Raw genomic sequence first — 14905 nt, 5'->3', positions numbered from 1 at the left:
AAATTATCATATATTTTTTATTTAAAAGGATGAATGCACAACATTTTACACATAAATATTCATACAGCCTCTGTAAATGTCCCCCGAGTCATAACTGCTTATTTTAAAACAAAGGTGTTTTTAGATCATTGTCTTAAATTTAGATGCATTGTGAAGCTACAACCAAACGAAAGAGCGGCACCATTAGCCTGCTAACACAACAGTGTTGGTTTGTTGGTGGTTTGTTGCTTGGAAAGAGTGGCGGACGTGCAGCCAAACGGCAGTTAGTTTTGGTTTCACACTGGTGCTCAAGGGCGACATCTAGTGGATCAAAAAGTCGCACATTCTTCCTTTAAAACATGGTATCAAAAAGTATGCAAGTATCAAATCATTGACAATCACAGTAAATTGAAAATACTAATCTTGATTTTTCGTATATATCTTATATATATATAGAGCAGAGGTGGTTGGTTGTAACAAGCAGGCGTTACCATGGTAGCTGCGACTACAAGACTACAAGCAGGTTTGTAGCCCTGTTCACCCAAACAAAATTAAGAGCCAAAGACATTATAAGGTGCATGTGTTTTCATGAAAAATGAAAGGAATCTTTTTTTAGACATAACTTTTCTTCAGTCACAGTTTAAAAAAAAAAAAAAAATCGTGAAAGATGTATTGCAAGTTGAGTGAATTGTTACATCCCCAGTGTACGTGACTTCTGCTGCTTGTGCAGCCAGCCTCAAGTTTTTTATATTCATATTTTATAAAAAGACAGAGAATTAGAGTATCTCCATCTGGATAACTTTAAGCACTGCCTTTGACTTGTTTTGTGAAGCTTTTTTTAGCTTCACAAACAGCCACCAAATTGACTCTGCTTTCAGCTCTACATTATGGCAAGGGATGAAAATGAGTGCACATATGGTGCCTCAAATATAACGAGGACAACAAACAAAAACTGTGGCTGTGAGGAAGAGACTACAAGCTCAGGACTCAGACAGAAGGGGCTCCGTTTAACAGATTTTAGAGTTCAGACACAAAAGGAGGCAACATTTGGGGTAAACAGTCTAAAAATACTCTCTGTCTTGTTGCTGGCAGAAGTGCCGGAGCGCACAAACAGCACAGCAGTGAAATACTTGCAAAACGAGAATGAAAACTGATCTCTTGGGATCAAAATATCTTAACAAAAGAAAAGTAAAAAAAATTTAAAAAAAAAAACATTTAAAAACTATCAAACCTTCCTAAAGAAAACTGCCACACTGGTCCTTTTACTTAAAATATTTACCACTAAAGTCAAAGGTTATGGATGTCATAAAAGATGTTTACATATGATCGTGTGATTGATAGACAAAAATACAGGACTATTTTCGATTAAGCACACATGACCTGGCTGCTCTGACCCTGCTCTCCATACTCTGCAACCTGGATGTAAACAAGCACAGTTAACGGATATCATCTCGCACGAGCAGCATCATTTAACACTATTTTGATCTAGACAATGAAGAGCCATGTTAACAAACATCATTCAGCAACAGCCAATTCCTAATACATTGTGCTAAAATATTGATTGTTCTCTGAGTTTTTTCCTACCTTTTGGTCTGAATTAACATGCCTATTTAACCAGGAACATACCTACTTATTACGGGCAAAGCTTTTGGAGTACCTTTTAAATACACCTTCAAGAATCAGTGCAGCATCCAGGCTTATTTAAGTTTTTCAGTCATGCTCAAGCTAAAATTGCTTTCATTTTATTTTGAAGAAAACATGAAATTGCGAACAGTGTTGTCCTGTAGCCTAATTGGTATTCAACCTGCATGTAACTTACTGACTTTATTAGCAAATTAAACATAATTACATGAAAAGAAAGCTTTAAAATAGTGGTCTTGTTATTTTTTTAAGTATTCATATCAAACCGGAGTATACAAACACAATTCGCAAAACTGTTTTTCCAATGCATGGGAAATGTACAATGAATTCACCGATGTACAACCTGCTGAAAAAAAATCCACGTCTAAGCTTTCCATAAGCACAAATATGAAGACTTAGCTGTGTTATTAAATAATTCAAACAGGATTATGCAAACTATAATCTGAGGGAGGTCAGCTTTCATAGGGTTGAAAGAGGTGTCGTTTTGCCTTCAGTCCTCATGTTTTCCTTTGATCTCGTACTGTACATTGAAAATGGAGCATGACACATAACCTTCTGAGGTAAGATGTCATGTGACCTGCTCCGGTCGGGCCTGCCAGTCGTAGGAGGCCTAGTCGCAAACACGTCTTACTTTGAAAGTGGCTGACATTCCCCTTTTAAGTGTTTGAATCATCAACACTCTGAATCACTTGACTTCTCATTCATGTGCATCAAAATAAAGCGTAGTGGAGTACCACGCTCGCTAACAGAATTCTAATTTGGTACAACTGTGGATTGGATGTAGAAAATCTCTCAACAGCGTGTATCTCCAATATCATGCAGCAAATAACACTATTAAAAATGTAAGCGCACACACACACACACACACACACATAGACAGTGGCTAACACTTAAGCACATTGAACAAGGAAAGCTTTCTCCCCCATGTGAATGAGCAGCAACGGCTGAATGGTTGAGTGTGTCCTCTGTCTCTGTGAGGTCGACAGCCCAGGGAAGATTAGGAGGCAGCCGATGAAATGAATGAGAGAGAAAGAAAGAAAGAGGATGGGGGGGGGGGGGGGGGGGGGAGTGATGGCTCAGGGAAACCCGCTGCATTACACTCGCTTTAAGGGAATTATCTCGGTGAGAGTTGTGCAGAGAAAATATCAGCAGGCTTAAATCTCTCATTAAATCTACATCAAACCAATCAAATCAACCCATTTGTTTTTTTTGTTTTTTTTTCAGCTTCACCACCCTCCTGCTCGACCCCTCCTCTCTACCCCACAGAGCACATTCATGTGTATTTTTGTAAATCTTCTGCATTATTCATAGCTCGCCCTTAGCGTGCCTTGGGCATGCCTCATCGGTGGCCTTCACACACAGGTTATACTCTCACCTGCAGAACAAACTGTCAACATGTATTTTTAGCACAACGTTTCTGTCTTTTTAAGACATCTTGAAACATTTATATAACACTCATGACAAAGGGTCTGTTGTTGATGGAGTGTGGGACCCTATTAAAGAGAGCCAGTGTCACTAACTGGTGGGCAGTGTAATTGGCAAAGGGAAAAAAAAAAAGAAAGGGTGGGGTTGGGTTGTAAATGAAAGCTGTTTAAAAATAGTCACTCTCCCAGACGTGCGTCAGGCCACAACACAGGTCCCTGCTCCTTCTCGCTTACTGCTTCCATATGTTCATTTGGCACCGTGTTCTATATCGTCACACAGCTCCCAGTTTTTCATATGGATGACGACAATTCCCGTCAGTCAGTGAATGAAAACCTCAAAGGTTTTATAATCAGTCACATAATTAGCCCTGATCAGTTTTATTTTATCCACTATCACACCATTCATAAAGCCATCTTGGCGAGGCAGCCATAGACCCATTGATTTTGGCAGCAGATTTGCGTTGCTTAACAATGGCTTCGTCCCCATAATGGAAATGCTGAATCAATCTAACTTTTGTTTGACCATAGCATCAAAGAAAAGGAGCTGAGGAGAGCCTTTAGCCTCCTGGCTAACATCAGTCTGATCAGCCACGCCCCTAATTATGAATAACTCATAGCCTGGATGTCATCGAAATGGATAACAAATCACTTTTTTCAGTTTTTTTCTTTGAAGTTAAAATGAGAATTGTAATATCTGTGTTAATGGGTCTTTGTTGCAGACAGCCTCAAGCGAACATTTGAGGAATTGCAATCTATTGCACATTTGTTTTTGTCATCTATGGAGGTTGCAGCTCAATGGTAGCTTAGCCATGAAATTGTGATTCATTCATGTCCACTTCAGGATGAATTGTACCAATCAGAATGTCAGTGTCTCCAATACTTCTGTGTAAAGTTACATTCTTGAAAACAGTTTCAAACTAGACGGTGTTCATGACTCTCATTATGAGCAAGATGAACTGTTAGCATTTAGCTTAAAGCACTTTAGCTATATGATAATAGAGTAACAGTACTCGCTTTAAAGTCAATAAAACTTTCTTTAAAACAATAAGGCTGTATCTGTCTCTCCAGTACAGTGAAGCTCTGCTGAAAAACATTAAGAAGAATAAATGTTTGAGTCAGTATGAAAAGACATTTTTACTGACCTATAACTTTGGAAACATTGAAATCCCAACTGACATTTTTGACATTTGACCGCAACATCAAACTTTGAAACACTATTGACATTAAATTTAACTCCAGGAGAGATTTAGTTTAATGTCTTGAAGGCAACTTGTGTCATTTGAATGCACTTTTGGAGACGTGTTTTTTTTAAGGTACAGTATGATCCCACCTGGACGTACGCAGACCTTCATACAAGATGAACTCTTCAAACTCATGTTTGTCTTAAAGTTTAAATTTCCTGCAGATGTCAGATAACACATTTTTTTATCATTATTATTTAGAAAATGAAAAAACCTGCAAAATAATTGGAAGGACAAATGACATCGAAGTAGTTTTACTTGAGTACTTTATTTTTCTTGTCATCATTGCACGCCTCGGTATCCTCACGTCTGGTGCAAAACCACATGATTCATCTTAAAGGGCATTCAGCCAAATATAGAAACTTCAATAGATTAAGCTCTACTGGTGCAACATCCTGCTCTTACTGTCACATTGAAAAGCGATCCTCTCGTCACCCACTGACTGACATCTTTGTCACCTTTCCTCTGAGCCCAGTTAACCTGTTCAACACAAAGGACTCTCTCCCTTTAAAATATTGAGACACTCTGTTCACTTCTGTCACACTGTAAAGTTTGATGGGTTGTCAAAGTGACAGAAGTAATATTCACTCTGGAGTATTTTGCCGTGTGGAAAAAGTGATGACTGTGAGTGATTGTGAATAAAATGCCCTAAAGAAAATCCAATTCTTTCGAGATTTGAGCCCTTCAACATTTGACAGGTTTCTTTTTGTAATGGAGGGATGGCCGGACTTTGAACAATTTTAAAACACAACTGTAGGATGCATGAAGTCATTCTAACGATAACAGATTCTGAAGTTTCAACAAACTGATTCACTTCTAGTGATGAAAGATACGACAGGAAACTCAAAGAACTTGGTGTTTTTTGATTCTCTGAGAATTTTGAAAATGTCAAAAAAAAACAACAACATTCTTTTTGTTTCCTTGATTTGGTTGATTGTGAGGTTAAGGGGAAATCTAAGACATCCTAATGGACTGATCCCAGATTTGAACTGATTGTTCTGCTACATATTTGATTTCGGGTCAGGACCTCATTTATCTGTTTACATGAGGTACTGTTGCAGGAAGGGTGAATGTTAAACCCTGCAGGCCGCAAAGGATGTTGACTAACTGAACCCATCTGTTGTATTCACCAGGTGTAAACCAAGCTGATCAGGAACTTGGTCATCCTGACTTAGAACACATTTCCTTACTTTAAGTTTTACAGTGAAGCCAAGGCAGTTTCATGTTTTGTTTAAAGCAGGGGTCTCCAACAAGGAGCTCACGAGCCCGAACCAAACACTAAACCGAGCTTGTGCTAGCAGGCTATACTTACTAACTTCATTTTACTTTGACTTTACGTCATTTCTTTTACGAACGAAAAACTTGGACGATGCCGGCGTTACATGACCGTGTGCATGTGTGTGCATGCCTTGCTTTCAGCTCTTTGTTGCCTACAGTCTAGTCACAGTTGTAACAAATAAAAAGCCCTGCGTCTGCTGACTCTGAATGAACACGGGGCGAAAAACACAGCACATATCCAACGACTGATCAAAACATGTTTTTGCACTTTACAGCCTTGGCAAAATAAACGTCTCTTTTCAATGCCATTAATAGTTAACGGTTACAAACATGTGCACACACGCACAGATACAGTCACTCTGTTGCCTGTGGTGACACCTCAGGATCACAATGCATGTGATGGAGTCAGTCAACCAAGAATGACCTCTTTTAATTCAGCTGCTCTGTTTGGTCCCCTGCTAATGAGTGGTTGTGACTCATAATCTATACTGTGTACTAGAGCCAAAGGGTGGATCGGCCTGATGTGTGTGCGTGCTCAGTACGTGCAGCTCGTGTCAGAGCGAGTCATGCAAAGTGGCTCTCAGACGTAATTACTCTTGATGGGGTAACAGTTTATGAATGAAGAGTCTTTTGTTTTCCTCTCGCGACTAACATTTAGCCTTTTGAAGTAATGTCATAGGCCGCGCTATCTTTAAAGAGCGTCTGGTGTCTTTATAGTAGCGACAATAAATAGACCTTTAACAACTGATGACGTTGCTGATGATGTTTGGACAGATTCCATTTTTATGTCCACCACTTTAAAAAAACAAAACAAAACAAAAAAACATTTTTGAGCTTTCTCTTATTTTTCCAGACATTTTAAAGCTTCCTTTAGTTTCTTTCACTGTAAAGAGGCCCTATGGGTCAACAGTTCAGAATAATGAAGTGTAATTGTTAAAATATGGATACATACAGATGCAAAGGTCTCAAATTAATTCCATGGAATCAGAAGGAGAAGTGTGTTGTGTTATGTTCAGTGTAGGCCCCGACTGATTCAGGATTCTTGGGGCTGATATCGACACTGGGAAGAGAAAAAAAAAATCCAATACTGATATTTTGGCCGATAACTTTCTTAGATCAATGTTTGATTTGTAGATAGATACTGTAGATGTACACACATTTATTGTGTTGATCCTGAAAATGCAGTTATTATTCACTTGTGTTAAATATAACAAGATGGCCATTTAACTTGAAAGTTACTGTGCATGTGTGATGATGCTTGTTGTAATCTATACAGCACACTCTGCTGGTGACAGCCAGAACATGAACAGCTCGTTTAGTGATAAAGTAATATTGGCCGATTTTATCACCACCTCGGTCTTTACTTCTTTTTTTTTCCCCAGTTAATGTAAATGTTAGAGATGGTTATAAATGTATTTCTGCACATTTTGTCTGAAAGAGAAGTGTTTTATTTAAAGCATGGATTGCATATTGTTCCCTAGTGATCATATAATAGTCATATAATGAAGTGAGCAGTCGGATGGATCCTGCTGCTCTGGATTTTCAAAACAACCCAAAAAGTACAACGTGTGTTTTTACTGAGTTATGTTTGGTTGCTTTTACTTTCATGTCTATAAATCAAATGTTTTAGAGCAGTGGTTCCCAAATATGTTTTCTTGGAGCGAAAGATTGCTTTAACCCCCCCCCCAAAAAAAAACAAACAAACAAACAAACATTCATTTTCGTCATTTTCGATGAGAAAATCCCAACTGACTCGGCCTACCCACACTCACCAAAGACCTTCATATAACCTCTCCAGTGTGTGTGTCTTCACAGTTAAAATGTGCAAATCTAATTTTCACAACCTCAGAGCAGACATCCCCCCCCAGTGGCCCAGGACCCCTGGTGGTTAGGAACCACTAGTTAAGAGGATGATGGTTTCTATGTGTGATGCTTAAATTGTTTATCTTCGCCACTTTTCCAAAAATACTGCCGGTGCTTCTTTGTGTATTAAGTCAAAGATCAGCTGAAACTGAACCTGCCCGAGCTCCGTGTGGGGGTTGGGCTGGAGTGTTTTTGTGCTCTGGCAAGATGCACAAAGCTGTCAACAGAGGTGTCAAAAGAGTCGACCTTTTTTTTTTGAGCATCCAAGAAGAGTACATGTGTTGGAAAAAAAGAACACGTGGGTAGATTGAAGAGGACGAAGACATATGAGGTACATGCAGACATACAGGTCCTGGACTGATATCTGCATTTCTACTAATGCACAGACAGAAACAGTGTCAGTGTCATAGCCCTCATTTACTTTATTCTCAGGAAGCAAATTCTTCCAACAAGAAAAGAAGACAACGGTTTTGTTCTTTCTCTTTTTCTGTGAGTGACGCTCGATGAGTCACCTGACAGATACAAACAAGTGTTGAATTAGCATTGCGTTGATGATTACATTTCGAGCTTTGATCACACCCCTTTTTATTCCAAAAGTGGCAGGCATACATTCCACTCAAAAACTGTCTTCAGCAGAAAAGCTTCTCAGACGGAGCGTGCCTATTTTTAACGCTGCCTGTGCAACTCACGTTTACACAGCGACTTCATAGCTTTTTGTTATTAGCCTCTGAGCTGCATCGGATTGACTCCTTCTTAATTCCCCAAAAGACACCTTGGCAGCAGCTTTTTTGACTAAGTGTGAATGAGTCATCCCCCCAGTATGTGACTTCCATCCTAATCCCTGGCTTCAGTTTTTAGAAGTTAAGCTTTTTTTTTTGGCAGCTGAAAAAGCCATCAGCTGTTGCACCATCTGCATAATGATGCTCGAGCATTCTGAAGTTTATTGCAGTCATCAAGAACTATCACAGCATCATCTGGCCTGTCAGCTCCACCTGTAGAAATATGGCTTTGCTCTGCAAAGAGAAGCTCAAAATAAGGTCGCTAACTCACAGACTGTCTTGATGTCGTTTGCGGTTTATTGATTTTCTGGGGATGTCAGATTTAGCATTTCCTTTTAATAAGATTTGAAAAGAGAGCAACTGCAACACCTTCATGCTGAATTCCACCAGACGCGCGTTCGGTCTGTCTTCGCTTCGCCCACAGCACCAGAGCTGATGACTTTATTTCTGTGTGTGTGTGCTTCTACACGCTCCTCTCCTCTAGAGTCTGGAGCCCTCCACAGCAGACACTCAAGTCTTCTATTTTTTGCCGGATGACGCGGCACGGCGCATCAGTTTACAACAGAGCAGATTAAACTGTACAGGAAGTGACACCGTAACAACATTAAAACATCCAATTCATTTTTTAGAATAAACTTGTTTGGACGGGTGGGAACAATAATTATATTTGTGTTTATAGGAGTTTTATTTGGTTTTATACCACTGTCCACTTATACCTTCTTTTTTGTATTTTAACTTTGTACTTTGACACTTTGTCTTTAGTTACATTTTTCGTATAGCTGCACTGTCGTTTATTTACTTCTCCGTGTTCCACCTAGGGGACAAATCAAGTTTTGAATGTGTGAATTGAATACGTCATATTACCTCCCACTATAGCGTGTGAATGTGGAACTCCTCGTTCCTCTGGAGTCCAGCTGTCCGGCGGTGCAGCTCCGGACGAGGGAACATGAAGTCGATCCGGAGTGGATCTGAAACGTTAATGCAAACACATCTGGTGGAAGTTCTGGGAAAAGCTACAGTCGCTAACACCATTTAGTAAGAATGTTATTACATTACATTTTTTTCGAGTTCCCAATGAAACTCTTGATCAATTCAATTCAAAAAAACTTTATCTGTCCCCGCTCAAGAGCACACAGAGCAGTAAATGAACGACAGTGCAACTATACTTTTCTTAGATACTCAGATACTTGTGTAAAATTGAACAACATGCCTTTAAAAAAAAAGTTAACCTCATAAAACTTGAAATAAATGTTGCTGTATGCATTTAAACGTGGTAAAGATAATACTTCAGGGAACACTGAGATGCTCCAAGTCTTCTTTCACTCAACTGCACTGTCAAAAAAGACGTCCACCAGAGAGTTGTTCAACATTGGCTGCATTTTTATCAGTTTGGTCCTCAAAGGTTTCTGCAAATATGCAACTTTAAAATAAGAGAGACGAAATGGCTCTACACCAGCCTGGCTCATGTTTGGCCTAATGAACCTATTAGTGAGCACAAATTGCAGTCTTGTTTTCCTATTTGTGGGGGAAAAAAGCATCTCAAATTAACTCACTGAGAGATAGAGAAAGGCATATCATTGAACACAGTTTGGGGTTTTTGCCTCTGGGAAATATTGCATGTCAGAAAAGTGAGTGAACTTTTCCTCCCTCCGCCCTGTAAAGCGGGGTTAATTGCACTGTTTAAAGTTTGGATTAGCTGCAGGCAGGCTCCATTAACGGCAGTCTGCGCTGGAGAACAGTTCAGTCTTCATGTTTCACGAATGCAGGAGCAACATGATGCGCGAGGCTCATTCAAGGATCGGCAAACCTAAGCATTCTGTTCCTGCTTCGTTAACCTCCAATTGCTTACAAGTTGTTATCTTTGAAGCATCACGATCGACACCTGCCACGGCGCTCGACTGCTCACATGGATCTGCAGAGGTAGCTATTGAGAATGCCGAGTCTGTGCATTGAAAATTTGCAGCTGCTGAGAATTTTGCTGCAGACTTAGCAAACAACTGTCAGGATGGAGCACATGATGCAGATTCCTCCATCTGCTCGGGGGGGGGGGAAGAGAGGTTTAAGGGTCAACTCCTTGGTACGAGATACACCCCATCATTTCAGCACAATAAAGCGCCTCTCTCGTTTCAGCCTGGTAATGAGATTTAATTGTGTTACATAGTCGTGCTCCACTCTAGACATTCTCATAGCTCCGAAGCGAGCAACCCTCACCCTCCGCTGTCACTGCTGGGCCCTCGCACTCCTTCTCTACTGCTCTTGATAGTTAGCGGAGGAGGCAAGGCAGATTCCCCCACAGCGCAGAGAAGCCGTGGCTGCGAATGTTCTCCAAGTCAAACCGATCTGTTCACTCCTGCTAAATTAGCTGAGGCGCCCCGAGAGAAGCACCGCACAAGTGTTCCCCTCTTTTGTTGCATTACTTTCATCACACGATTGAAGAGAGAGAGAGAGAGAGAGAGAGGGAGAGAGAGTGAGAAAATGCAAGGTGAGTCACAGAAACTCACGACTGACTTATGCAACAAATCTAACTCTTTTATTCGCGTAAACAACCCAAGCTCTTCCATATCCTGCTATGTGTTCATTACCTTGTTGTTCTTTGTCTGCAGAACATTCCTGCATGCATCTCAGATCAGGCGAAACATTCTGAAAAGTGTTTATAATGACAAATGCTGTGGATGAAAGTTAATGCAGCAAGAACATCCCAAGGTCACTTCCCTGTTTATTGGCTTTACAGAGTCTTTCCAGTGCATGTACAAATGTGTTCTATGAACATTACATCATCCCTGATACTTTTGAACTATAGCTTGGGTATTTGATCGTAAATATGAAGAGCAGGAGGGAGGCCATGTTTTATTTTCTGTTTGTATCCAGTTGGTGTAACGTGCAACAAGGGGCGTGTCCACATGGGGTTTAGAGTGGTGGTTAGGACCCTGTAGAAATCTGATTGGCCCTAAACTGTGATTGGCCATTTACCCTGTCGGAGGCGGAGTGTATTTTTTTGTATGTTTGTTTTATAAATATGAATGGATGATATTTTCTTTTTTTATGTACTTGAAATTTGATTAAAGCATCTCTTTAAGAAAACAGACATAGGAAAGTCATGCATTCTCTGAATGTATTTTTTGTGATTAAGACTACACAGGACTTTGCAGGCATTTTTTGTAAAGTAAATTCTCAAGACTTTGATCAAACGTCTTCTTTTTGCTTGATTTAAAAACAAAAAACAAAAAAAAACAAGCTAATGTTGCTATTATCTTGTATTATAAAGGAGATTTTATTGATGAAAAAATACAGAGTTAATAGTTTGTGCGCACTTCTGGCCACCCCTGTAAAAGTCAGTTCCTGTTGCTGGGACGTGCAGGGGAGGTCTTTAGATGTATAATTCATAAGAATAGATGGAGTCATGAAACTGCACTGATATTACCTGAGCATTGCTACTGAAATGTGTAAGACTACAGTGCATCTGGTCACCTTTTGTGCACTTGGTTTTTTGACACAGAGGGCCATATATGCATGCTAAGTAATATGACCATGCACATGTTGCGTGGGGAAAAAAATGTAAATCATGGGCTAACTTTGTGGAAGGTGACTCCTGAGTAAGATATCCTTGTAGTTTAGAAAGGCATCAAAACACTTTGGTGGATGTGTTGAATACATAATGGAGACTCACACACACACACACACTCACACTCACACACACATATCCCTCACACTAACACACACACACACACACATATCCCTCACACTAACACACACACATACATATCCACAGGACATTGGCGGGTGTGGTAGACTGTGTCTTCTCCAGCCACGTTGCCCATATGTCAATGCAGATACCATATGGTCCAGTAAACTCGCTGCACAAGCCTGTTTTAAAAAGGACAAGCTTAGTCTCTTGAGAAGGACTTTGTTCTGTTAGAGTATAAAACAAAGAGTGTCAAGTTTCCTGATTAATATGTCAACTGAATACAAGCCTCTGAAAAAGCAAGCGTGACCCATCAGTTGCTTGTTAAAGCGCTCTTCAGTCCAGTTTCATGGCTCATTTGTAAAGTCCCATTTGGAGCAAACTGATAATAATGTCGAATATGCTATGAGACGTGGCATGATTGACTAGTCGCTACTTATAACCATAAAAGAATTGTGGCAATATTTACAATACCTTCCATTGAGATATATGAAGCGTTGGATTTATAAAGTCAATACTGCAACAACTTCGATTCCAAACTTGAGTCTCCAAACAATAGACAGCAAACCACTGGGTGACATCCCACTGGCTGTGCCTGTCCGTTTAAATAGTCTACTCTGTTATCACCGAAAACATCTTGTTAAAGCTCCTGTGAGTAAGTTTGAGTTGATTTTGGCGGCCCCCACCCCCCCCCCCCCCCCCCCCCCCCCCCCCCCCCCCGTGGACACAGTGGTATCCTTTTTCTCTTTGCTGATTTCAAGGTTTCGCAAACAAAAGAAGAAAGTGTTCTTTTTTGAAAATGTTTGAGTTTTCGCTCAAGAAAATCTCCCTTCACAGCGGTTTCAAGTATTCAAATAATTATATAGAAATCTTTACGCTGATAGATTTATTTGCGGATCATTATGGGCGGCAGTAACAATTACTTTAGAGTATTTCATAACCAGCTTTCAAAATATGTCAACATGCGCTTGTGCTCTCTGTTTGTTTTTAAAGCTCTTTTTTCCACGTTTCAACGATCGGGCAGTGAAACACAAATGACTTGATTTCATTTATCTTGGAAGCCTTCCACTTATACTGAACCTTCCAAGTGTCACCTCCATTTTTGTAGTCAAGATGGCCCCTTTGTCCCTGCACCTGTACCAGTGGTTTCACCGTCACTATTGGGATTGGACAAAGGAGCAGCCCCTTCTCCGGCACCTCTCTGGAGGCCTTGGCCAGTTAACTGCCGCTCTGCTGTTAGCTCTGCTGTGTTGTTGTATTGATGCGGTCCGTGCTGGTGAGAGTCATGTTGCCAAGAGCAGGGATCAGGAGGGTGCGAGCCGGAGGTTTCTTCTTATGTCGTGGTCATATGTGACATCCTAACTGCCTGTGGAGATATGAGCCTGGTTTATCTTCATTGCCGCTCCGGGTTGCATGTGCACCATCCCCTCGAAAAAAAGTTCAGTCAGCTCCTTTTGAAGAAGTCACGCAGCCTGTGCGTGACTGAGGGTGCAGTTTCAGCAGCACATTTAAAGAAGAGGGATTTTATGCAGGATCACTCTTCAACCAGACTTCTATCATTGATTTAATGTGTGATGGCTTTTATTTTTTAATGCAATCCAACAACATCATCTGTATAACATTTTTTTTTTTTGTGCGTGTCGTAGATATTTAAAGTTTTGAATGAAATCTGATTTTATGATAAAGTGGTTGAAATAACTTGTTTGATTTCGTGTGACTGTCAATATTTAATTCATGAGTTCCTTTAAAAAAACATGAGTGCCCCCCTCCTTGTATTTCAACTTTTCAAAATGGGATCCGTTCTGTTTAAAACTGGTTTAGCTTGAACCTAAGGGCCAATCACAAACGCCTGTACAAACGCGGGTCATCTTGGGTGCAGCGTGTCTTATCTGCTCACAGAGTGACAGTCTCTTCTTCAACCCTGTAGCACAAAACACACCGGCAGAGAGAGCGAGTTGGAGCCTCTGCCAGGAAGCCCTGAAGGCTAACTTCTATCAGCTGTGCTTTTTTCTTTTTCTTTTTTTCGAAGGAGTGAGAGGCGCTGCTTAGCGACAGAGCAGAGTGATACGAGGCGATAAAAGCAGAGAGTGGGAAGGTTTCACATTGAACAATACATGTTCAACTTACTTACCAAGGCAACTTAACGTTAACAAAAAGTGAGCTTATACTGTATGATGAAGTCCTGAATGCTGTGGTATTTGCGCCTCATCGTATATACGTTAAACATGTATTCATTATTTTGTTTCTCCAGGCGCAGCGTTTGCTATCTGTGGACTGCTGAGGATCAGAAAACAACACATCTTTGGCCTCGACTAATCCGAGTTCGACGGTGAGTTCAGAACTCTTGATATGTATGACGCACATGATGGCTGAGCTGCAAACATTAAGAGCTAAACAACGCTGGGATCTGTGAGTGTTATTGGAAAAAAATCAGAAATCCTAAAAGGCAGCAGGCTTGGCGGACACACTGTGCCCACTTTGACAGCAGGACAACCCATTTCCCTGTTGTTTTCCAACATCAACACAACGTGTTCACGAAGACAGAAAGCCATTGATATCTCATGGAAAAAAAAAACAAATTCAGCCATGCGACTTTTAAGTTTCAGTGTTCCAGCCCCACGACTCGATCCAACCGTCACAGCGCTCCTGTGACTGATAGCTTCACGAGGAGTAACATTACGGCTCATTCAGGAATGAGGAGGGTTCACATTCAGTACGAGGCACACTTCAAACACGGTGTCGTAACCTATACGTGGCACCTGATGCCGACTCACAGAGGTGAAGATACACGCAGGGTTTATTTTTTTCTCTTTTCCTGTCTGGAGACTTGGAAGAGTACGCTTTATTCACATCTCTGCTCCAGTGTGGCTATTTTTAGCCTGTCTCAAATATCAGGGGATCCTGCACTCTTCTTCCATCCATCTCTTTTTTTTTTTTTTTTTGTCTCTCTCCGTTCCCGTCTCCTCCACTTACCACCTTTTTAGATCGAATATCCAAACCCGTGCTCTGTTGTGTAAG

General features: G+C 40.6%; 1 protein-coding gene across 3 annotated transcripts in view; it reads left to right on the top strand.

Moving 5' to 3' along the window:
• adarb1b (adenosine deaminase RNA specific B1b) overlaps nt 1–14905 on the top strand; it is a 116562-nt gene that overhangs the window by 34259 nt on the left and 67398 nt on the right. For all 3 annotated transcript variants that reach the window (XM_079357313.1, XM_079357311.1, XM_079357312.1), the window contains one exon: nt 14139–14216. The gene's annotated coding sequence lies outside the window, so the exon portion shown is untranslated. The remainder of the gene's footprint in view (nt 1–14138; nt 14217–14905) is intronic.

The sequence above is a fragment of the Symphodus melops genome (assembly GCF_947650265.1).
Source record: "Symphodus melops genome assembly, chromosome: 12".
Lineage (NCBI taxonomy): Eukaryota > Metazoa > Chordata > Actinopteri > Labriformes > Labridae > Symphodus > Symphodus melops.
This window is presented reverse-complemented; position numbering and strand designations above follow the sequence as displayed.